Here is a 26,667-nt window from a genome sequence, read left to right as displayed (position 1 = left end):
TCTCTCTCTCTCTCTGCATCTTATCCCATGCTCTTTCCCCATTCCCTTCCCTCTCTCTATCCTTATCTCTATATCATATCCCCTACTCTTTCCCCATCCTCTACTCTCTCTCACTATCTACCCTCTCTCCCTCTCTACCTCTCTCCTTCCCTCTCTCCCTATTCATCCTCTCTTGAAATATAAGGCTTACAAAGTGCATGTGCACTATAGCATGTATGCACTATTCAACCCTTGAATTTAAAAAATCTTTAAATAGTGTGCACACACTATAGTGCATATGTGTTACTTAAGGCTTGAATTTAAAAAGGCTTAAAATAGTGCACACACACTATAGCACGTACACACTATTACATGCATGCACTATCTAAATCATTGGATACCACCAAGCCTAAGGCTTAAATTTTTCTTGGGGATCTAACACAAAGGTTTGGAGGCTCTAAATTGGTACGAGACGTCTTTTGCAACAAGCATACAAAAAATGCTTAATTTTTTAATGTGCTCTCCTTCAAGTTTCCCTCTGGTTGAGCATCAATAAAATTAGGTTACATGATATTATATATCTCTATGTTAGCTTTATAACCATATAATTTATTTCAAATTCATATTATTCAAGCCTTTCAACTATAATTTATTTTGAATGTACCTCCATTTTCTCTCAAAAACCAACATGTACTAATTGGGGTGTAGATTTTAGCTCGTTTATAGAATTTCGCAAAAAGTTAGTTTTTGAGAATCAAGACTCCATTCTACACAATTTGAGAAAAAGAAGTTTTGATTTTGGATCAGTTTTCAATAATTTCTAGGGGGAGAACATAGGTATTTCATGTTTTTGGGATGTGTTCACTTACAAAATTCCTTTATAAAAATGCACATTATAAAATTACTTGAAAATTTTGGAATAAACTATATGGTGTTAAGTAACTTTTGACTAGAGTTTTTGATCTCCCAGTTGAGAAGGCCCCTGCCCCTAATGGCTTCCCCACCTTCTTCTTTTAGCTATACTGGGACATCATTCATGATGAAATTGTTCAAGCTGTCCAGGAATTCTTTGGTGCTAGAGACCTTTTGAAATAAATTAATGCCACCTTTCTAGTTCTCATTCCTAAGCTTGTTGGGGTTGATATCTTTGGTTCTTTTAGGCCCATTAGTCTCTGCAATTCCTATTATAAGATTTTTGCAAAATTTCTTGCCAATAGACTTATCAGCATCTTGCCAGCTATTATTTCTCCCCAACAGTCGGCCTTTGTCTCTGGTAGATAAATTTTGGATTCCATTATGGAAGTCCATGAGGTTATCCATTCTTTGGAAGCAGGGAAACAGGAGAGTTTTCTTCTCAAGCTAGATCTCTCTAAGGCTTATGACAGGGTGGACTGGGGGTTTCTAGACAGTATTCTTGAGGCTTTTGGTTTCAACTCTAAAGTGAGGAAGTTGTTCTCCAACTGGTTTCTACTCCTACTTTTGTTGTCCTTGTGAATGGCACCCCCTCTAATTATTTTAAACCCTCTAGGGGTCTCCGCGAGGGAGATCCTTTATCCCCCATCCTCTTTATCATTTTGGTTGAAGGCCTTGGTAGGCTCATTCACTCTAGCAGGAGAAGAGGGGATTTGGTGGGTCTAAAACCTTCCTCCAGGCCTTCTATTTTTACTCACCAGTAGTTTGTTGATGATACTATTATGGGGGGTGAATCCTTTGTGAAGGAAGCTAGATCTGTTTAAAAAATCCTAGATAATTGCTCTAGGGCCTTTGGCCAGCTTATTAATTGGGACAAAAGCTCAGTCTTTTTCTTCAATACCCCAGCTAGAAGAGAGAAGAAGATTGTTGATATTTGGGGGTGTGAGGCTAGTAAGCTCCCATCAACTTATTTAGGGCTTCCCTTGGGGCTTAAGCCTCTTGACTCTTTCTGGGAAAATCTTGTGGACAGATTGAATAGGAAGCTTGCTAGATGGAAAGGCATTACTTTGAGCCAGGCGGGCAAAGTTGTTTTGATTAAATTTACTCTTTAAAACTTACCCACTTATGCCCTTAGCCTTTTTTCTATTCCTTCTAAGGTGGTTGTCCACCTTGAAGAAATTGAAAGGAACTCCATGTGGTCAAGGCCTAATGACAGCAAGAAATACCCATTGGTGGCTTGGGTCTGTATTTGCAAATCTAAGATGCATGGTGGTTTGGGGATCCGCAAGCTGAAACAGTTTAATACTGCCCTCCAAGCTAAATAGATTTGGAGAATTTTCAACAATATTGGTGAATGGAGATATATTTTATTGTCTAAATATGCTAACAACCTTAATCTTAAATAGTTCATCAATAGAGAGACTCACCCTTATGGCTTCTTCATCTGGAATGGTCTAATGTGATCTAAGAACTTAGCTTTTGGCAAAGCCAAGTGGTTTTTGGGCAATGGTAAAGATATCAACTTTTGGCTAGATGACTGGCTTAGCTTTGGTCCTCTATGGGAGAATGAGGATTTCAATAGATGGGCCAATGTCTGCACTGAAAGATATGGGAGTAGGGTGAGTGACTACAGATTCCACAACAGGTGGATTGACCTATCTGAAGTTTTAGAGGACCTAAAGCCACTGATGGACCTGATCAAACATATTCCTTTATCTCACAATCAAGATGCTATTGTTTGGGGGGAAACAAAAAACGGTCTTTATTATGTGGCCTTAGGCTATGAGTCTCTACATTTACAGGACCAAACCTCAGTTTGGGCTAAAGCCTAGTTCCCTGGCCTTATTTTGAAGATCAACTTCTTCTTCTAGACCTCCAAAACCACATCCTCCCAATGGACAACCTCACCAAAAGAGGAAACATGATGCCCAATAGGTGTATTTTATGTAAAAACAATATCGAGAGTATTGATCATTTGTTCCTACATTGCCCTTTCATTTTATCTATCTGGTCTCTTCTCTATCATTTTTCAATCTATCTTCATGTTTCCCCTCCAACATACTGAAGCTCTTTGTTCAATGGCAATCTAGGTTGGATGTTAAGGACTCCAAGACTTTATGGCTTTGGGCCTTACCCCATGTCTTCTAGGGAGTTTGGAAGGAGAGGAACAACCGCATCTTCAGGGACAAGGAGTTGAATGCGAAGGTGGTTTTCCACAAATTTTTAAATTTTGTGTTGGAAAATTTCACAAATTCTAAGGGTTCCATCCCCACTCCGGGATGTAGCTAGTCCCTCCCGCCTGAGGGCTAGTTCAAGGCCAATTTTGATGTGGTTGCCAAAGGCAACCTAGGAAGAGCTAGGGTGGGAGGCATCATAAGAAATGAGCATGGAAAGGGTATTGCAGCCTTTGTTGTCCCTATTGGGAGCCAAACCAATCATTATGTTGAGACCATTGTGGCTCATCAGACTATCAAGTTAGCTATGGAAATGGGAGTTAATTTTCTTTGGCTGGAAGGAGACTCCAAAAATATTATTGATTGCCTCAATGGTAGGAATAAGTTGCATAGATGACTGCCACTATCATAGGGGAATGTATCGAAAACCTCTAGACTTTTGAAAAAACCTACGTGGCACATGAGTACCGCGAGGCCAACACTACGGCAGACAAGTTGGAAAATTGGGGTGTTAAGCATAATGACGTGGCCAAGTGGATGGATGGATATGACATCCTGTCAGAAGTTAATGAAGTCATTGAGAGGGATCGTATCCCAGGTAGATTGGGAATAATTAAATATCATAATGAAAGTTAGTTGTCTACAGGTTGAGATCAGTACAAACATGTGTGAACTTAAAATGGTAATCAATATTTTATGAGGAATACACAGAGTGAAGGTGCGAAAGTATGATATCTACTTTCCATATCTATAAAATACATCAACCCATGTCTAGTACCATGAAAAGGAAGCAAATTCTTAAGGAGGATAAAAGTGGCAAGAAAAGAGGGGAGTCAAAAACTTGTAGGTTTAGAAGGCTTTCGGTTACAGAGACAAAGGCAAGGAGAACACCATGGTGGGGGAAAGTCATAGAAGGGAGCTAGAGGATGAGGCTCAGAAGTGGAAGAGAAGAACTAAGGTCTGGAACATCCTGAAGAAGGGTGAAATCACAAGCTATATTGAGTGCCTTCATGGATGGAAGCCCTCGGTTACCAAAAGCATGGTAAAAAATTGGAATGAGGGCATGGTTGAAATTGACGAGGTGGAGTTCTTGGTCATGGAAGAAATCATCTCCCATGTCACTGCCATCCCTATTATTGGCAAGAAATTCTATAAAGATCGAAAGGTTTCTGGGTAGGCAGTTGCAGAGTTCACAAAAAATCAAGAGGAAAAATAGGAGCTGGTGAAGAAAGGCACTCACTACCTCCTAAGATCAATCAAGCCTCTATGGAGATTCGTGCTTTGGGCCATCATCAAATATGTCACCCCTCGACACCAGGTTCAACTGCATTTTCACATACCAATTTGTGTTGCTCAACCATTTTAGGCACATGGAAAAAATCTCTATTCCCTTCTACCTTTATTCTTCCATGAATGAGAATATTAACAAGTATCAAGATAAGAAAACAAGGAACCCAGCACTCCATGAGGGGCTACTATTGTTATTATATGAATATTTTAAAGCTAGGACTATTAGTAAACATGTCAAAGATAGGAAAGAGGGCAAGAAAATTAAAGGGGACTTTGATGAGTCTGAGGAGATTTACTCACCTTTGGATATGGAGGAAAGTCTCAAAATGTACATGCATTATGAAGACTCTAAGACCCTGCAGTGGAGTTCAGGGAAGAAAAACCCTCACTACTGATAGCAAGGAGAAGAAAGTGCTCCCTAAATCGACAAAGGATATTAATACCTCTTCGGATCAGGGTTAGAATGAACGAGATGAAGGGATGGACACAGAAGGTGAAAATGCAGAAACTGAGGAGAATATTAGGGAGGTGGAAGGCAAGGAGCAAGGGAGAGCAAAAGAAAAATAACTATCAAAGTGTTAGCCAGTAGAGAGAAGGAGGCTACAAGGACTGGAAAGCATAAAAGGAATAGCTCAAATGACAACAAGGACAGACAAGGGGAGGAAAGGAAGAAGGTGGAGGAGGATCCCATTGAGGAGCCGAAGCTAGAACTAGAATAGGGCTATGATGATGTGGGCACTACCACCTATAGATGCTCAGTTATAGGGAAGAACAAGAGGGTGGTATGGAGGAACTTTAACCATGCCTTGGCCAATTTGGGTATTAAAAGGGAAATTATTAGAACCCAGGTTAGAGAAAACAAAGAGGGAAAAATCTAGGTGGAGGAGTGTATTGATCTGGCCCTAGTTATCCTTAGTGACATAACCAGGGAGAATCTGGATATGGATGTTCTAAACAACGCGAAAAACTATGCGATGGACAACTACCAAACCACTAAGTAGATATACAATGAAATCCTTGACCTCAAACATAGACTGAGAACTTTGGAAAGAGAGACATATAACCTTAAGAACAGGGTTAGCAAGGATGATCAAAGTATGGATAAAAGAGCGGATGCAGTGAATACCAGAACCCTTGAGATGGATAAGACTATGCAAGGCATAGTTGAGCAGAACACTAACATTCTCAAAGACAATGAGAATATCAAGAAGTTCATTCACTATGTGGATGACCAAAATATATGCAAGGAGCAGGATCCAGATATCAGCCTTAGGAGAGGACTCGTGATGAAGGAGTCAGGAAACAAACCAGATCTAGCACTAGGAAAAAAGATACTCTGACCCCTGAACAGGAGCCTATGGAGATGAAAGAGGCGGTTGGCAAGTTGTCTGAGCTCAAGATCAATGTTGTTGAGATGCTTAGAGACATTGTCTGAAGCCCCTAGCCTTTTGTGGGCTGCCCTGGCTTTTTGGTGTCTCTCCCTCACTTCTTCCTATGTATTTCTTTTTTAGGGAGATGTCTTTTCTTTTGCTTTCTAGCTCTCGGTAGCCTTTAATGTTTTACTGTTGATTTTTTTATCTATGTTCAAAGTTTTAGGTCCCTTTCAAAGCCCATTTTCCTCAAAAACTTTTGACTAGAGTGATTAAAGAATTTCCAAAGAAAAGGTAAAATTTTAGGGGGCCACACTTTGTACTATATTATGTTTTTTTCTAAAAAATAGTACCACTTTATGTGGCCCCCTTTTACTCTAAGTGCCCATCCTCTACTCCCTATCAATCTCTCCCTCTCTCTCTCTCCTAACCGCTACTCTCTATCTATCTATCTCTCTCCCACCCTCTCCCATCCTCTCTCATCCCCAAATCTATGTCCCTTTTTCTCTCTTTCTATGCATCCTATTTCATGTACTCTTTGTACCCTCATACCCTAGTTGCTATCAATCGCTCCCTCTCTCCCTCCTATCCCTTACTCTCTCTCTCTCCCTCCCTCCCCTCTCTCTTGTCATCTCTCTCTCTCTCTCTCTCTCTCTCTCTCTCTCTCTCTCTCTCTCTCTCTCTCTCTCTCTCTCTCTCATCCCATGTTATTTCCCCATTCCTTCCCTCTCTCTATCCCTCTCTCTCCATCCTCTCTCTCACTCTACATCATATCCCCTACTCTCTCTCCCCGTCCTCTACTCTCTCTCACTCTCTACACTCTCTCCCTCTCTCCTTCCCTCTCTCCCTATCCATCCTCTCTTGAAATACAAGGCTTATAAATTTTGTGTGCACTATAGCATGTACACGTTATTTAACCCTTGAATTTAAAAAAGATTTAAATAGCACGCATGCACTATAGCAAGTACATGCTATTTAAGGCTTTAATTTAAAAAGGATTAAAATAGTGTGCATGCACCATAACACGTATGCGATATTGCATTCATGTGCTATCTAAATCATCGTATACCACCAAGCCTAAGGCTTGGATTTTCCTTGGGTATCCAACCCAAAGGTTTGGAGTCTCTAAACTGGTCTAAGACATGTTTTCCAACAAGCATACAAAAATGTTTGATTTTTCTTCTCTACTCTCCTTCAAGTTTCCCTGTAGTTGAGCATCGATAAATCAAGATACATGATATTATAGATACCTATGTTAGATATATAACCATTTATATTATTTCAAGTCTTTCAACTATAATTTATTTTGAATGTATGTCCATTGTCTCTCAAAAACCAACATGCACTACTTGGGGTGTAGATTTTAGCTCGTTTATCTAATTTTGCAACAAGTTAGTTTTTTAGAAACTAGACTCCATTTTACACACTTTGAAAAAAGCAAGTTTTGATTTTGGATAAGTTTTCAATAATTTCTAGGGGGAGCACATAGATATTTCATGTTTTTGGGGTGTATTCACTTACAAAATTCCTACAAAAAAATACACATTATGAAATTACCCAAATATTTGGGACAAACTACATGGTGTTAGGTAACTTTTAACTAGAGTGATTAAAGAATTTCAAGAAAAAAGTTAAAATTTTAGGGGGGTCACACTTTGCGCTGATATTTTTTTTTTGAAAAAATAGTACCACTTTATGTGGCCTCATTTTTTGAGGACCTAAAACTAAACCATCTTGAAAAAGAAAAAAAAGGTAGCTTAGAAACTATATTTAAAGGACTACTACTTTTGTTTTCATCGTATCTTAAAATTTTGAGCATAACTATCTTCAAATTCTTGTCAAAGTTCAAATATTACTAATTTTAGAAAGAAAAAAAAGTGGCCACTTTTACCCCCCTTTTCACACCACAACTTTGTGCACTTACCCATGCATCTATATTCAATGATATCAACAATATTGACTTTCATCTACTCAAATAAAGTCAAAAGACAATATTAACACATAGTTGAAGTAACATGTTTTGTGAAAATAACACACATTTTATATAAGCACATGTATAAGTAATTATTTCAAGAACATTTTCTTCATGTCAGTGTGTGAATTCCATTACCATACTATAGTTTTACAAGGTTAGACTACCTCTCTCCGACAATATTCCCCCTTTCTTTCGTATAATGTGTTGTTCTCGAGCTATTTATTCATAGGAACAACACCAAATTATCAATCCATCATATATCATAAATAAAATAAATTATCCAATGGAATATCAAATCAAATACCTCCTTGGTTAAATGATTACCAAAATCAAGTAATTTATTACCTTATAATCACATGATATCACACACATACATGTGGTTCCTTACCATACCTTGGTATCAAACTGATAAATCTCTCTAGTAGGTACTTCTTATCCACTTCCTATCATACTCATATATACTCATTAACCTTTATTCATCATTATACACACATATGCTTCCAAAAATTGACATCTAGTGTAATTAAATCATAATGCATCATTTAGCTCAAAATTATCGACATATATCCAACTAATATGTTAAGTAAATGAATGATATAAAGGCCACATAGTCAAATTTATCAAGAAACATTGACCCAAATTTCTACATCGATAGATAATAAAACTGAATCCCAACCAGACATATGAAGCAAAGGTCTAATCCGAATACATAATGACCTAGTCTATGTTGAACAACATATTGACTAGAAGTCCAAAGCATACAACTCAAGATGACCAAATCGTCAATCATTGTTCATTGACCAAGTTGACTAAATAAAATGAGTCAACAACTTTCTATAAAGTAGAAGTCACATACATGGTGGATGATCACATATACATAACACCAATGCAATATATTTCTAAAAATAAATAAAATAAGGATCTATACATACCCTTTTGCATTCTCATATGAAGATTGCATTTCCATACACTTGCCACATAGGTCAAAAAGTCAAGTCATATTAGTCAAAATTTGACTACACATAATTAAATCACCAAGTAGATAAAATATCTTCCAGTTAATTATGCAACTTCATTCTAGTTTCCAACTTACATGTCGAAATGATAGGTGCAATAATGATTACATTTCATAAACCAATTATCAACCAAATTGTCAAACACAACATATCATCACATGAATAAGCCATACATGAATATATTGAAGAAGTTGACCTACATACATCAAAGTTCATTTCATCGTATGTAAGAACCATGTCCTGCTAAATAATTTCCACATCATCAATTGCAAGAAACACAAAAATAATCAAGCAAAATTATAGTTTGAATAGTCAACAATTATTTCATTAACCATAATCAAGGATTAACAGATAATTATCCATTTAAGGATGTAACACATGACATTATCCAAGGGTGTTGACCTACATGTCACCCATCCATCAAAATGCATGATTTCAATAAATACATCAAGTATAATCTAAAGTAGCATACCTCTATGATCATCATAGAAAATTTTGACCTACACGTCAGACATGGAACAATAAGCACATCATACAAGTGCAATACCATCTACCATCTGCACCATTAATTAAATCATCTAGGTATGCTCACCAATCACTTGCAAGGATTAGAAAACCCACATTTTTTCATTTTTGTGACCTAGGCCCTCAAGCCCATCTCGTCACCATAGTGTGTTTAACCAACATATAAGCGCAAATTGTGATGTATGGCCTTCATGCCATTCAATAATCACATAAAATATGGTCAAGGTGATTTCCTGCCCAACCATGAAGCCTTACTTCCTTGAGATTCTATCTAACACATAGAATATCCAACCCTACAATGCCCAAATAATACAAAATGCACTTCCTTGGGATCTTACCTAACATGTATAATTCTCGTCCTAACAATGCCTACATAGTACAAAAGGTACTTTCTTTGGGATACTACCTAACACATAGAATTCCCAACCTGGCAATGCCCAATAATGCAAAAGCAAAAGGTATCTGGTGCAGCCATGAAACATACTACTTCCCACATATGTCCAAGTAGCCTTAATCATGGATGTGGCAGGGAGATGAAACATGGCAAAGCATATCAAATAAACATATGCAGATAGCTTTGGCCAAAGCATTTTTTGTACTGATGTTACATTGGTAGGTAGAATGAAAAAGGAAGCAACATTTGACACCCACAGTGGAAGGTAAGATTTTCAAAATAAAATAAATAAACGTAAAAAAAAGAAAGACATGTTCTTCACAATCTACTCCCTTATATATCTTATCATTGCTCCACCCTAAACTAGATAGATGACATCACTTCAAAACACAAGACTAGCATCATAAAAGTACACACCCGAGCCACCTCAAGATCAAGATTCATAATTCTCAAATCAAAGTCCAAGAAGGAGGCACACAACCAATAAAATAAAGGTGAAAAGGGTTCAGATTAGATTGGTCACATAAGAAGTCAATGCTAGGTGGTCATGAGGAACTTTTTCAAGCTAGCCCCTCATCACATCAAAGTTCATGAAACTCAACATAATCAATGAAAACTAATTCACGTAAGACACAATGAATCTCACTAATCACCAAGAAGGAGTAGATGTTTAATGACACCTTGCATACAAGGACCACTTAAGAACATAACCAAACTTCACATGTAATTTATCTTGATAATCACATATTTCCAAATGCATAATGGAACATGCAATACTTTTGCAAATGAAATCCATGTTCTTCCTACTTAGCATACTAGGTTACTCAATGAACCACATGAATTTGGCATAATAATAATAATTTTTGTACCACATGTGCATCACATGCTATTTACACAATAAAACACATTTTTCCTTTCTATCACAAGCCAAATCTTGATTTGGTAGGTACTCATAGCCTAGTGCAAAAGTCAATCATCCTTTGACTATCTCAACGGTTAATAGAAACTCACACCCTTCTTGCATCACACATGCAAAGAAAGAAATGCTTCAAGTATAATACAATAATACACATATTATACAATCACATAATTTAAATCAAAATATAGTCATAACCATATCATATATGCAAATTACCAATCATTCCATAAACTTTCCATTTTGACAATCTTTAAAAGAATACAATGTCAACCCAAAATCTTGACATACATAAGGAGCATCTTATCCTTCTATGTCAAAGTAATCATAACTCAAAGACACATGATGTAACCCATGTCATCAACTCACATAACATAAAATACTCTAGTTGACTTACAGTTGTGTGTCTAGCATAGAGAACTCAAGGCCCGAGTTTGAAACCAAGAACTCTCATACCTTATGTAAAGACTGCCCTTGCAAAACCAAAGCCACATCAACACTCTCCACAAAATGCAAAAAATTAAATGAGTCAAGGTCCTCTGAATATTCAAGAGTCAACATTAATTCTCAATTAGCATTATAATTTTAAAAATACATTTACCAGATACCAAGATGGTTTAGACAGGACGACCAAGGTGAAATAAGCTTCTTAACTTGCTCAAGAAACATAAGGGCAGGAATATTGTAGGAGTGCTTTACCACCCTACTAAAAAGCTCTTAAGCTTCCCTAGAATCTTTCCTAACATGAAATACACTCAGTCCAGCAATGAGGAAGTCTAAATAGGTAAAACCAAGAGAGGTAATTGAAATGTGTGGTTAAAATAAATCATGTCCATCTCATAAAGAAACATAAGAAACATTCTTTCATTTTCCCAAAGTATATTGCTAATCATAAGAACCACCATATTTTACAATGAAGTGCAAGGAACATCCATCCATAACGAAATCTAAATGCAACTGCACAAGAAGATCAAGGATTATTTAAGTGCAGAGTTTAAAATTGAAATCCAAATGCGCTATCTACACATATAGGCATTTCATAAGTTGTCTTCAATTTAAGGTACCCATCATTTTGAGAATCAATCCCAATGCAACTTAATTATCATGTGTTAATATCAATTGTTCCTTTCTTGTTACCAATTCATAAGTACACAAATTAAGAATCTCACTGGTTGTAAGATTAAGCATACATGTTTTTCCACAAGGTAATTCAGATTATGTCTAATCATACAATGATCAGAATTTCAAGCCAACTAAGTTTTGACAATTAACCTATCTCAAATTGTCCTATTGGTTGTCTGTTCTTAAATATTTATCATTCAGTAAATTGAATCAACTTTATTTATATATAGTATTATGATCTTATATACTAATTTCTTATGAAAAATCATACAAGAAATCATATATTCTCTAAAGATTTTAAGCTAATGTGGTCAGCCACCAAATATATCCCTATTCTCTATGCATAAAATTAATTCAACTTCTATTAGGGTACAAGTAACAATTTCCTTTAAAAGGAAAGCATCAATTACAGTGGTAAATTTATAAAATAGTTTCAAAATTTATATCAACTACTAGTAAAATGAATTCAAACTATTCTACTTCAATAGATTCTAAATTGTTAGTGGTGAAAAATACATCATTATTCAATTATTATGTCCCATGACAATCAATAGAAAACCTATGGCTATTATTTTTGGTTGATTCAACCCATTAAAGGAGAACAGATGGCGAGAGATTCAAGCATCCACTATCAGACTCAACGATCGTTACTGGGTGTGGAGGACTCTGTTATGCCTTCTCCCCATCAGTAATGTACTGCACAAAAATCTGCTGGAGGATTCTTAAGTTGGAAGTAAACGGCCTTCGTCATATTGAAGCAACGGTGGTGGGAATACCTGTGATATTTCATCTTACTTTATTTGTACATTTTAAACTGCGGGTTTCCGATCCCAGTTGAGAAGAACATCATTTATCTGGTAACGGGATTCTCCAAAACTGTGAATTTGTTCAAACTCGATCGTTTATGTCAACTGCGCGACCCTCTCGTCGCATTTGCTCTTCGGAAGGCATTTGGGGTCCGAAAAGCCCTATTTTGTTATTTTGGTAAAATCAGTTCAATAAGTTCCGAAGGTGGTCTGTTTTGTTCAGATTCGTAGCCCCCACTTCCCACAATCCTGTAAAAGATTCCCAATACCGGCAGATCTCATTAAAAAAATGGCTGCAGAAACTCAACAATCCCTCAAAAATCCCTCAAACACTTAATGGACGGCAGACGGCAGACAGAAAAATTACAGTCGAAGGGTATTGGGGCATGTGGAGGTCGCGGTTTCGAATCTCGGAGGGGAGTACAATAGTGTGTACCAAGTTTTGTTGAGGGTTTGACCGAAAGATCTCATAATAGTGGGACCAGGGCAGCAGACACAAGGAAATAACAAGAAACAGCGTGGGCGCTTCTGTAAGAAACAGTGGGACCACGGGACACAATACCAGACAGGGTTCAAATCCTAGGTAGGCCCGTTTCCAAGGGTAAAACGAAGACTGGGGCCCAGCCCACAGCAAGATAGTGGCAAGCCTTAAGCCAGGGGTTTCAAGGTGCACTTTTTGGTTTTGTTTTATATATTTGCTCTTGTTAGCTTTTGTTTTGCCCTTCTTTCTTTTGATCAATGGAAAAACAAATTGAGGATACACAAATGAGAAAACAAATGGTGGATATGCAAACCATGGAAAAACAAACCATCTCATTGGTAAAAAACAGTCAAGAAATTATGGTACACTTTGAAACTAACCATTTAGGGCAAGTCAAAATGGCATCACTTGGCAAGACAGGAAAATATATCTGGGTCAATGTTAAACAGTTCAAGGGCATTTTAAAACGTAGACTTGCTTGTATGAAAGGGTCACAGGACAAGCAAAAACACGGGCAGAGATTGCATAAACAAGTCAAAATGTGCCCTCCTCCACACTTAAGTGGTGACAGTCATCTGTATGGTAGTAATAACTTCGATGAGTCTGTTAGTTACAGCCCTACCTCCACACCTCTCGCTTGGTGCCCAGATCTTTATGTGCAAGAACTTTTGAGGGCCAAGAGGAGGTTGGAGCTCCTAGAGGCTAAGGAGCAAGAAAGTTACCGCAATATACAAGTGCTAATTGCAACAAATAAAACTCTTGCAGATGATAACAACACTTTAAAAGCTCAAATCTCAACGTTGCAAGAAACACTTTTAGTCGGGAAGCTTGAATGGCAGAATATGAAGGATGAATGGACAAACCTGAATGTGACATTGGAAAAAAACAAGGTCACAGAAAATACCGAGTCATCTCATAATAAGGAGAAAATGATTCTTCACACTAGTTTTCCAGGAAAGGCAGATGGTGAAGAGAAGAGAAGGAGTTTTGCAGAAGTCACCAAAACTTGGGACAAAAACAGCAAACACCCTGATATGGCAAGAGAAGAGGCAAAGATTCGTGTGAACACGCAAGACAAAGAGGTCAAGGAAAGGCAGCTTAGGGCATCCAATATAATTATCAAGGGGATAAAAGACTATGGGGAAGGCGAACATACCCTTGACCTAACGAGGGATTTCCTACAAGATGTGTTGTTGTGGCAAGGACAAATCTGCCAAGCTTGGAGGGTTGGCAAACCACACGCTGAGAGAAATAGGCCAATCAAGGTAGTCATGCTCAGCATTAGCAACAAACAAAATCTACTTAACAAAAAACAGCTTTTGTGGGGTTCTCGCTTCGTTTTAGAGGAGGATTTAACTATGAGACAGCAAGTAGAAAGAAGGATGGAAATGGAAAAAATTAGAACAGCTAGAAATGAAGGCAAAAGAGCTTGGATGTTCAAGGGAAAAGCAGTTATTGCTCATTTTGGCCACCGCTACAATGAAGGGCAGCAAGAAGGCAACAAAGGTGCAACAACAAACACCTTAACAGGCAGCGATACAACAAGATTCATAATCACACCTAGCGATAATAACTCAACTTTGAGTCTTTCGCATCAAAATAAATAGCAATCAAGCTTAACCCAGGCGTCCTTAAGTTTAGTTTGTTGGAATTGCAGAGGTTATCCGTGGAGACGTGGGCCTGGGTTAGGGCCTATTGCGGAAGGCAAAGACATTATTTGTCTCATAGAGACACATGAGCATGAGGGATGTAAGACCCCATTGTTTGAAGGCTACTGGAAGATGGCAGTGTGGAATGAGGCAGCGGGAAATGGTAAAGGTTATGGAGGTATAATGGTTCTAGTAAAAGAAAAAGAAGGTCGTGTCATTCAGCTGGAAAAGACTGATTCTAATAAACAATTTATATGGCTCAAAATCGTGGAAAATAACACTCTTCTCAGGATTGCAGCTTGTTACTTTGCTCCACAAGTATCTAAAATTTATAAAAAGTGTGGTTTAGATCACAATGACCCTTATGCTACGTTAAAGAAAGATGTTGCTATTTTTTCACAACGTGGGGATGTCCTTCTCATTGGAGATTTCAATGCTAGGACAGCAAATTGGCAAGCAAGTATTTTCAGCTCCGAAGTAAATGATAACCCTATTTGGCTCACAGAAGAGAGAAATCATCCATGGGATAGAATATCCGAAGATGCTAAAGGCTGCAATCATTTTGGGGAAGAATTGATCACTTTGTGTGGCACATTTGATCTAATAATCTGTAATGGTTTGGCTAGATGGGCTAAGTCGGGCAATTTCACTTGCAACATATACAATGGGGCAAGTGTGGTAGACTATGTAATTTGTTCGCAGCATTTGTATAACAATATTGAAGAAGTTGAAATTGGAGAGCACATTTGGGATCTCAAATCAGATCATAGACCACTGTACGTAAATTTGTATTGGGCAAAGGATAGACGGATTGGGGCAAAAATCCAAGGCCCTCAACACCCACCTTCTCAGGGTAGAATTTTGTTAACTTCAAAAAATAGTAACACTTTCAGGGCTGCTGTTGAGGAACTTTGTATGGGACACCCTATGTATAAGCATGGTGTTAATAGTCATGATTTATCAAATCTGATTCACAAGGCTCTTTCAAAATGCAAGAGAGCAAAAAATAGAAAATCTGAAACTAATTGTTTTCCAGCCAATGCATGGTTTGATAAGGAATGCAAGAGGGCTAGGAGAAATCTAAGGGAGTCAAATAAAACTAACCTTGACATTAAGACCTACAAACAGATCCTAAAGAGGAAAAAAATCGATTTTATGTCCACAAGGAGAGAGGAGCTAATTTTCTTGGGCAGAAATAACCCCAAACATTTTTGGAAAGAACTCCAACCAAGGAGGAAGCAAACTGAAAATAATATTACTGCCACCCAATGGTTTGATTATGCTAAGAAACTTTATGAACAAGAGGGTGGAGTGGGACAGCCACCTTTGGTCAATGATACCACAAATATTTTTACTGTGCAAGAGATAGAGACAGGGATTAAGAAGTTGGGTGGAGGCAAAGAAAAAGACCTTGTTGCACTTCAAGCTGAATATTTGAAGTGGGGTATGAAAACTCTTGCACCGCACATCACTGAAATCTTCAACAAAATCTGCCAGGAAGGGTTTCCGAAAGATTGGACAATCAGCCTTGCAATACCACTTTTTAAGAGTGGTGATGTTAACAATCCCTCCAACTACAGGACTATAATGATCAATCCCCTCTTTGCTAAATTTTTTGGCAGTATGATAGAAACTAGGATCAGCAAATGGGCAGAAGAAAATCATAAACGTGCTAAAGGGCAAGCTGGTTTTAGGCCAAAGCACTCGACAGTGGATCATTGTGTCACTCTGAGACACATTATTGAAAAAGAGTGGGAGAAAAAAGAAGAGGTTTTTTGTTGCTTTGTTGACTTCAAAAAGGCTTTTGATACCGTTCCGAGAGACAAGCTTTGGTTGAGGATGGAAGAATTGGGGATTCCTAGGCATCTCAGAGCTGCTGCTCATAGAATGTACGAAGAGGTGAAAGTCAAAATCAGAACTTCAGATGGCATTTCAGAATGTTTTAGGAGCGATATCGGGGTCAAACAGGGCTGCCCTTTATCCCCTACTTTATTTGGTTTATATATTGACAAACTGGAAGAGTGGTTAAACACGCAAGAGCGTGAAGGCATTCAGCTAGGGGAATTTGTTATAAAGCTACTCCTATATGCGGACGACCTCATTTTAATTGCCAAATCTGCTTGTGGTTTGCAAGACCATCTATCTTCTCTTGAGCGCTTTTGTAGAATGGTGGGGATGCAAGTCAATATCAGCAAAACCAAGGTTATGATTTTCTCTAATAATAAAAAATAGCATCAACATGAATTTTATTACAATGGAAGTGTTCTCGAAGAAGTTGCAGAATATAAATACCTTGGCATCGATTTCAACAAAAAACTAAGCTGGTCTAGCTGCAGGTATAAAAGGACATTAGGTGGATGGAAGGCTTTCTACGCTCTTCAGAATAGGTGCCGTGAAGCGGAGTTGTGGGATTGGAAAACTATTCAAACCTTGTTTGGTCTTCTTGTGCTGCCAGTTGTTCTTTATGGGTGTGAATTATGGGCCAGCAGCACTACTATAGCACAATGGAAACAAATCGAAAGAATCCAAAAGCGCTTGATTACAAGCAAGTTTAAAATTAAAAGCACTGTTCCATATGACATCATGCTAAGTGAAATGGGGGCTGCGCCTATTGAGGCACTTGCTATGGTTCGCCTTTTAAGCTATCTAAAAAGAATCAAAAAAATGGAAGAGGATAGATGGCCGAAAGTTGTCTTTAGTGACACACTATGTAAGCGAAAAAGGACATGGATGCAACAAAACATCAAGTGGATGAGTAAATGGAATATTCATTTCAATATATGCCCCACAAGTAATAAAGAAATAAAGGTCTTTGTTATGGAGAAATTCTACAAGAGAAATTGGGGAAGCGAGATTGGGAGGAAGAAACTATATTATATAAATGAGTTCAACCCCACTTGTGATCAACTCGAAAAAGTGTACATAGGAGCCAACATTTCTTGGAGAGCTAAAATTCTTATTGCTCAGCTGAGAACCAACTCTCACCAACTTCGTTGTGAGACCGGGCGTTGGAAGAGGCCAAAGGAGGCTTGGGAAGAGAGAATTTGCAGATTTTGCAATTCTGGGAAAGTGGAAACTGAACAGCACTTTATTCTAGAATGTGAGGCCTACAAGGATAGCAGGGATAAGTTTGCGGATACTATATGTGACAGTTCTTGGCATAACCTGTTCAACGAAGAGTACATTGAGCAATTGGGGGGGCTCATCATTAGTCTACACAAGAGGCGAACAGCGCTACTTAAGTCTGCTTGAGTTGTCTTGCTGTCCCATAGGCTATTTTTGGCCTCGTGGACGTTAAAATTTTATCTATCTATCTATCGTATTGAGTAAGTGATCAGGTAATACTACCAACAGCAAAAAATAAGTATAACCACACAAACATTGAACCCATAGCTCCTTTCCAAGAATTCAAATAAGTACGCCATTAGTTACTATGAACTCAAAGACATCAGTATCTAGTTGCTCGACTAAGTTTTATATATCATGATGCCAGAAATATACAAGGATAAGTTCTTCTGGTTAATCAATCCAAAACTAGTTCTACGCAATCTTAACTCAATCCATGTTAATGAGAAGAGTTATTGAATAGAGTCTTGTGGCACATTCTAAAGAAGTGGAGTTCGTTATTTACTATTTCTCACAGGAAGGTAGAATTCAGTTGGTTGTTGTTCCCAAGAGTTAAAAGTGAATAGAATAATTTTCACATAGAACCACTTATCTTTCCTAATTGAAAGATATTGGTAATTATCCATATGCATAAATTCAAAATCTTTGTTCACTTAATCTAATGCTGGAGGAAGGGTGAACTTTAAACATTAAGGAAATTAAAAGAACATATCTGTATTTACAAATGAAGCTGTCAATTTACTCTCTCTCTTGATGGAGCATCATATTTTAGGTAGGTAATGAATGCAACAATATTGAAATGTTATTTCAAAATTGAAAACTCTTCCGGATGCATAGGTACATCAAACTCTCTTGATCTACTCACTAATTGTTACATCTACGAGTAACAGAGAACGATTATCTTTCTAGATTCAGCATACCCATTTATTGTTTGATCATAAAATAGTCCATATCTAGTGTGAGTGAAACATACTCACGCACAAAGGTGTACCAAATTTTCCAACCATATATCGATCTATGACTATTGGGGTATTCTGACTTGGCTATAGGCATCTCACAAAGGAGGCTTCTAAGATAAATAGGTAGAAATTAACATCTGTAAGAAAACATTTCAATCAAAGAAATCATGTAGAAGGTATCTCCCAATTAATACTTAAGTTAGTCTTTACGATTTTGGTTGATTTCCCTTATTGATCACTATTCACGATACATACTTATTCCTCAACCATCACGTTCCACTAACAAAATATTATTTCTCCATTGGTCTTAAGATGACATGCATCCAAAATCAAGAGAAGAGATAGCTTACACGGTGCGTCACACCAATATAGGAGACTAAATATACGGAGTAAGAAGCTAAGTATGTTAACTGCTTCAAAGTGATAGGACATTGAAAGCTAGAATGACCAATGAATATTAAGAAGAAATGAAGTGCTAAAGGTGTGATAAAATTAAGAATGCGAAAGAAAATACAGAACAGCAAAAATGCATAAACACAGAGTTTATTGTGGTTCACTACAAATCATGGCTACATCCACACTGAGAGCAGAGGAATAATATTAATGAGAAAACCAAATTGAGTTTACAATACATGCGATCAGCATTTATAGATCACAAATGATCAGCTGAAGAGACAAAATAAATGGAGGGAAAAACACAAGTGTCCGTTGGCCTTCACAATTCAACAAATCTCTCACCTGAAGACAACAGATACACTAGCTGATCATCCATTCCCCTGCGCTACATGCTGACTTGCTTCTTTTTAACAAGGCCAAGAGAAGTCCTGGCACATTCGAACTTCTCCTTGGCAACAACCTTCGTCAACATGTCTGCCGGATTGATCTTGGTATCAATTTTGGCAACCTTCAATTTTCCTTTTGCTACCACATAACGAACATAGTGAGCATGCTTGTCAATATGTTTGGAGCATCGCTGAGAGGAATGATTGTGAATCATAAAAATCGCACTCTGACTATCTGAAAATAAAACATAATCATCTTGTTGCCAATGTAAATCACTGAATAAGCGTTGTAACCAAATCATCTCTCTAGCCCCTTCGGAAAGAGCCAAGTATTCGGCTTCAGCAGAAGAAAGTGCAACACAATGTTACAGTCTTGAGGCCCAACTAATGGCAGCCCTGGAAAATGTGAAAGCATAACCAGTAGTAGACCTGCACTTTTCTCGATCTTCGGCAAGATCTGAGTCATTGAATCCTTGCAGCTGAGTATGATTTCTACCAAAACACAATGCATAATCAGAAGTACCCTTGAGATACCGCAATATCCATTTCACTGCTTCCCAATGAGGTTTCCCGAAATTGCTCATGTATCTACTAACTACTCCCACCGCATGAGCAATGTCAGGACGTGTAGAAACCATAGCGTACATTAAGCTACCAACCGCTGATTTATAAGGAACATTAATCATAAAATCCTTCTCATCTTGTGTTTTGGGACACAATTCAGAACTGAGGTGGAAATGAGAAGCAAGAGGAATAGGAACGTGTTTAGCTTCAGCCATGCCAAACCGTTCTACAACTTTGTCAATATATGATTTTTGTGACAAGGTCAATACCTTTTTCTGTCTATCCCTAGTGATATTCATCCCAAGAATCTTTTTGGCTGCTCCTAAATCTTTCATGGTAAACCGAGAAGCTAACTCTTGCTTTAGCTGGCGAATTATTTGAGAAGTACCAGCAGCTAGCATGTCATCAACATAAAGTAACAGAATAAAAAACTCACCATTAGGAAGTCTTTTGTAGTAGACACAAGGATCTGATTCACATCGGGTGAAGTTATGTTCAGCCATGAACCGATCAAACTTAACGTACCATTGTCTTGGAGCTTGTTTGAACCCATACAAACTCCACTTCAGCCGACAATAGAGATGTTCTTTCCCCTTTTGAACAAAGCCTTCAGGCTGTTCCATGTACAATTCTTCATTGATGTCACCATGTAGAAAAGTTGTCTTGACATCAAGCTGTTCGAGCTCAAGATCCCAAAACTGCCCGGATTGTAGTCATTCGAACAACAGGTGAGAAAATCTCTTCAAAATCTAAGGCCTTTTTCTGAGCATATCCTTTGACGACAAGTCGAGCACGGTACCTCTTTCTTCTGCCATCTTCTTCTTTCACCTTATATACCCAACGATTTTTCAGAGCTTTCTGGTTGAGTGGAAGTGGAACTAAATCCCATGTTTTATTTGTTTTAAGAGAGTTCATCTCTTCTTCCATTGCAATCATCCACTGATTTTTATCAGTACTGTTGCAGGCATCTTTGAAATTAGCTGGCTCTACTTGATCAGAGATTAAAATCTCAGGCTCTGCCTCCTTGGAATAAAGAAGCTCATAATCTGAATATTTTGCAGGCATCCTCCTCTGCCTTGTAGATCGCCTTAAGTCTAGATTTTGTTTCTCATTCAGAGAATTACTTCTTAGTAATTCGTAATCACTGCCCTTTGAAGATGTTCCCGTCCTCTGTTGAATTTGATGACTAGACTTATCCATTGAATTACCAGTGTAAGATGGAGTTAGGTTTGATTCTTCAGCTCCAAAATCATGATTTCCAACTGATCTATCATTGTCTTGCCCGTGTTCTGCTTGATGACAATGATCAGAACAGAAATCATTTTCACCGCCAATCCTAGGCGTGAGTGCAGCAGATCCACAAGTTTGTCTTTGAGAAGGTGTGGATATTTCAATGGTATGTGAATTCCAGCTACCGCTTGGGCCAAAGGAAGTACCAAGTGTGTTCTGTTCTTCACCTGCAGGAATTTGTTTCCACTGCTGCGTGGGTGAAAGACCCCCAAATCCGTAGACATTCTGCTCACTACCGTGGCCTGGGTCAATATCGTGACTTGAAACTGTTGGAGGAGAAAGCACTGATTGAAGATTGGATGGAGGGGGCTAGGAGTGTATGTTACCATGTCCTTGGTAGTCGTCATAACCAAGATCGGGACCATCGACCCTTTGAATGGCACCCTCTTTATACCTGCCGTGAGCTGAAATATATTCTTTCCATGTGGAGCAGACTATGGGATTTCCCTGCGTAACATATGGATGCTCTCGCTCAGTAGGAGCATTGCCACATAAATTTCTTATACTTTCACCATTCTGGTTGCTGTCCAATACTCCACATCTCCTGCGAATTGACTGATTTGAACTGCTATCAATTCTTCGCCCATATCCCTATGGATGGAATTGCTCATACTCAGAAGTATGCTCTGACTGTTGTAATGATGGCAGAATATTAGAAGAAGAAGGCTCTAAATCACTGTTGATATCAAGAAAAGGAGCTAAAACAAAGGTAGGAGTGGAAATGATAGGCTGAGACTATGACTATGAGTTCAATGAAGAATTATTCTCATTAAATAAAGGCATAGGAATAAAATCTTCAACAACTCTTGCCTATGGCGCTGAATGAAGAGCTGGAAACTTCGTCTCATTAAATACCACATCGCGACTCCGTACAATCTTCTTTGCAACAAGATTCTTAGGTATGGATTGGCTTGGCTCTCATAGGGCTAGTATAGACTGCAGAAAGAAGACCATTATGTGTCAGGATGACCAAGGGAAGGATGTTGAGATTGTGGGGATACCGAGGCCTATATCCCTACGGATGATCTCTGCTATGCAACTAAAGCGAAGCTTTCGTAAGGGATGTCAGGTATTTGCCGTTACGATAAATGAGCTAGATGAGGAAGACTCTACGAGGAAGACCCTAGATCACCCTATTTTACAGGAGTATGTTGATGCACATAGGTCGGATAAGCAGTTTGCTGTGGGAGAGAAGGTTTTCTTGAGAGTGCGTCCGCGGAAGAGTTTGATCCATTATGGAAAGGGCTCAAAGCTAGCACCTTGCTTTGTGGGACCATTCGATATTCTTGAGAGGATTGGTCCAGTTGCCTATGGTCTTGCTTTACCACCCAGCCTTGCTCGCATTCACGATGTTTTCCATGTTTCAGTACTTAGACAGTATATCCCTGATGTTGTACATATTCTTGATTGGAATGCATTGCAAGTAGAGGACGGGCAGCTGGCTTTGGAGCCAATACGTATTCTAGAGCAGCGGGAGTTGACCCTCAGGGGTCGAACCATAGAGCAGGTAAGGGTCCAATGGGACCCTACTGATGACTCTTCAGCTACATGGGAGGATGCATCTAGATTACGGGATTTATATCCCTATTTGTTTATAGGCTTCCAGGAGTAAGCCTAAGTCTAGGGGGGGTGGATGTAGTGCCTACCCTAGTCTACATTTTCAAGCTACATTTCTGATATCATTGCAAAACTCTTTTAGGCCAATTTATGTTTGATGATTAGTATTATTATTTTAGAGATTATCAGATATTGTTTTACACTCAGTTTATTATATGATGAGATTACTTGGTACTCTATATTTCATGCATGTATGATGATTATTCAATGGTTTCAGTTATCGATGATGATTAGTTAGATGGTTTATTATTCCATGTGCTCCTTATGGATACTTACCCCATACTGCATGTGTATGGTGTGCGTGTTGTTTTATTTATGTATGGTGTTTCTGATATGGTTAAGGAAGGGAGTCGTAGTCACCTGCTAGTCGGGATCTACACGATGCACCACTTCCTGCCATTGTCTGTTTAGCTTAGAATATTGTGTTTGTACATGCGTGGATTTTATGCAGGTTGCGGGTACCGGGTATCGACTTCCCTAAATTGTCAGGAAGAGCGTACCCTATCGCATTGTCTCAATGGTAAGAGAGGGGAGATAAACTCTTAAGTCCAAATCCTAAACCCTTTAGCCAATTGTCCTAATTGATAATTAGGACAAGTATCTTAGTTAAGTACCCTCCGAATGCATCAAATGATGTAATTTCATGATTATAACCCTTTTGTTTGATTTGGTATGTATTTTTCTATGATGGGTTTTCGTATGTTGCTTTATGAGTCCTTGGTGTATTTTCTATTAATTAAGTCTAATTAAAAAGATTAATTAATGATTTAATTTAATAGAGAATTATTATGATATCTTTATATTTAATTAATTAATTAATTAAATAAAAGAATTAAATTTTGGAGATTAAAGTTCAAAGATAAATTTAGAACAGGATAATATTTATTTAATTTAATAATAATATAATTGGAGTTCATTTTTAAATAAATGCTAAATATTATTGTTATTTAAATTAATTAAATATGTTATCAATTAAGTTCTAAAATAAATTAAAAGTTGAAAGATATTAAATTATTAAGAATTCTAGATCGCATGATCTAAGCATGAGTTTAAATATGAGAATTAAATTAAAAGATTAAATTATAGAAATTAATAATGTTATTTTAATTTCTTAAAAGTGCACATAAGATTAAAATAATAAATTAATTTAAAATAGAAGTCAAGTGGAATATTAAATAAAGTTATTTATTAATTCAACTTAATGTGCATGAAAGTTGAATCCAAAGAAATAAGAAAAGATAATAAAGGCTAATTTGGAGTTAACTGAGTTGTGCAAAGAGTCTTCTCGCGTAAACGCACAATTAGTGCTCCGATTTGAAGAGAAATTGCTTATCACAACTTTGGGGGTTCATTTTTGAGATATACGAAGTTGGACGAGAATTTTTGAGGGAGACAATTTTTGGAAGCAAATTTCAGAAGGCTGATACCAAGAAAGTTTTCCAAAGGAAGGTTATTGAGAGGAGCGAATTCTCATACAGTTCCTGGAGATTGCATAATAGCATCAGGATCAGGTAGGGTCTTGTGTTTTTTATTATCCATTAAACACGCAATTATCCCTTCCTGTCTTCTTCGTGTCTGGGGTTTGTAAATCCAAATTCTCTGTGATGAAAGTTTTAAGCTTTCAATATTGTGAATTTATTAATTGTTCGTCAATAATTTCTGTATCCATGGAGACTAGATGAATTATTAGAACCCTTGTTTTCTTGATTTAGAAATTAAGATTTAATTAGGTAAGGGTTTTGAATGTAAAATTGAAAGTTCTAATTATATATATATATATATATATATATATATATATATATATATATATATATATATATATATATATATATATATTTTTTTTTTTTTTTTTTTTTTTTTTTTTTTTTTTTTCCTTGGAGGATATTGTCTTAATGAAAATTAAATAAAACTAAATTTAAAATAAACATTATTTATTTTATATATATATTTATTGTTTTAATAAAATTAAATAAATCTAATTTAAAATAAAATTAATTTTATACATTTATAAAAAATGAAATTGGGGATTGTTTTAAAATATAATAATAATAAAAAAAAAATTTTAAAAAAAATACATTTTATGTATTTTGGAGTGGGGCGGGGCCACCACTTTCCACACCCCACACACCCACGCTGCGGCAGCAGGTGGTACTGCGCAGCAGCAGCAGTACTACGTACTGCTGCCTACGGCAACAGTAACACCTGCGGCCGCAGGGGATGTCAGGCCGGCGGGCCTTTAAAAACACAGATTTTTTTATATGAAAAATATATATATATAAATTATGAATTAATTTTATATTAATCATTTTTTTTTTTTAAAGTTTTAAATAAAAATTGTTTTAATCAATATTATTATTATTTAATTTAAATTTTATTAAATTTTAAATTATATTGAAATTTTATTATGATTTATTAATAGTTTTATAAATAAATAAATTATTAATAAATGTAATATGTTCTTTTATGTATCTTTAATTAATCTTATTTGGGTTTGACTTAATTAGGATTAATTAAATTAAAATTTGTTTAAGCAAATTTAATATTATAACACCGATTTTAATAGAAGCATAGATTATTATAATCAACAAGGATTATTAATAATTTAATTATTACCCTTAGATTGTTTTAGGACTTTGACTTGAAATCAATTAAGGGTAATTAGGTGTTTCATTTGGAGTTAGGAACGGGATAATTTGTAAAAGTGAACTATGGATTCTATCTGTTTAAAACATACGTTCAACTGGAAATGGAAACTTCACATTAACGCAATAGTATATTATCAATCAAATTGAACTATAAGACTTTTCACTTGAAAATAAACACTGAAAATTGAAACCTTATTGTTTAACTCAACTGTATGTTTTCAAAACAAAACCAATTGTGAGACTATGATGTTTTCTATATATTGTCTATGCTTTGAGTGTTATGGGGCTGGTTTAGCTTTGACCAGTTTAGGATGTTACCAGAGGCTCAGGGTTTGTGAATGTGAGGCTAGGATGATTTGTTCTCAATCTTTTCAAACCAACCAAGGTAATGTGATAGTATGCTCTATGATGGATGTATTTACTGTTTGTTATTGCTTTCCAGTTTCCTTGTGTGAAGCTGAGGTGTATGTATTTGAGATACCTAACTTAACCATTTTTGAGTCTCGATCCGTTATATTTGATAACCATTTCTGAGTCTCGATCAGTTATACTTGTATTACCTTCTGGTTCCTTAGACTGAAATGTTTGTTATGTTCTTAATGATGTCATGTGTTGACTTGACCATTTGGAGTCTTCGATCAGTATTGTAATTTACTATTGAGATACTTTTTGGTTGCTCATTGGAGAACCATTGGATTTTGTGACTTATCATTGATGCCTTCAGTTGCTGATAGAGAACTGCCGTGATCATATGATTACTATTTGATATTATCTGTTGCTCATGAAGAACTGATGTAATTTTGTGGATTATCTTTTATGATGTTTTTCAGTTGCTTGTATAGGACTGAGGTGGTTTTATTATGATTCTTTGATTTATGATTTCATGAGCCTAGGGTAGGTTATCTATGTGTAGAGTCGGGAAGTGGCTTGCAATGGGGGTCGGAGCCCTAAGAGGCTGCCTTGAGAAACCCATTGTAAGTCATTTTTAATAAGTGAAAACATTTACACTAAATGAGAGAAAATGAACCTAACAAGATAATTGTATGTTCTCTCCCATGCCTTGAGTGCTAGTACA

The 26,667-nt window shown here is 37.0% G+C and overlaps 1 pseudogene; it reads right to left on the bottom strand.

The window, feature by feature from the left end:
* Positions 1-19,466, bottom strand: part of LOC149556879 (alpha-galactosidase-like) — a 57,436-nt pseudogene extending 37,970 nt beyond the window's left edge.
* Positions 19,467-26,667: the final 7,201 nt, after the last annotated feature.

Source organism: Cupressus sempervirens, chromosome 5 (assembly GCF_028749045.1).
Source record: "Cupressus sempervirens isolate cs-2001-9-10 chromosome 5, ASM2874904v1, whole genome shotgun sequence".
NCBI lineage: Eukaryota > Viridiplantae > Streptophyta > Pinopsida > Cupressales > Cupressaceae > Cupressus > Cupressus sempervirens.
Note: the sequence above shows the minus strand (reverse complement) of the source record. Positions and strands in the feature narration are given on the sequence as shown.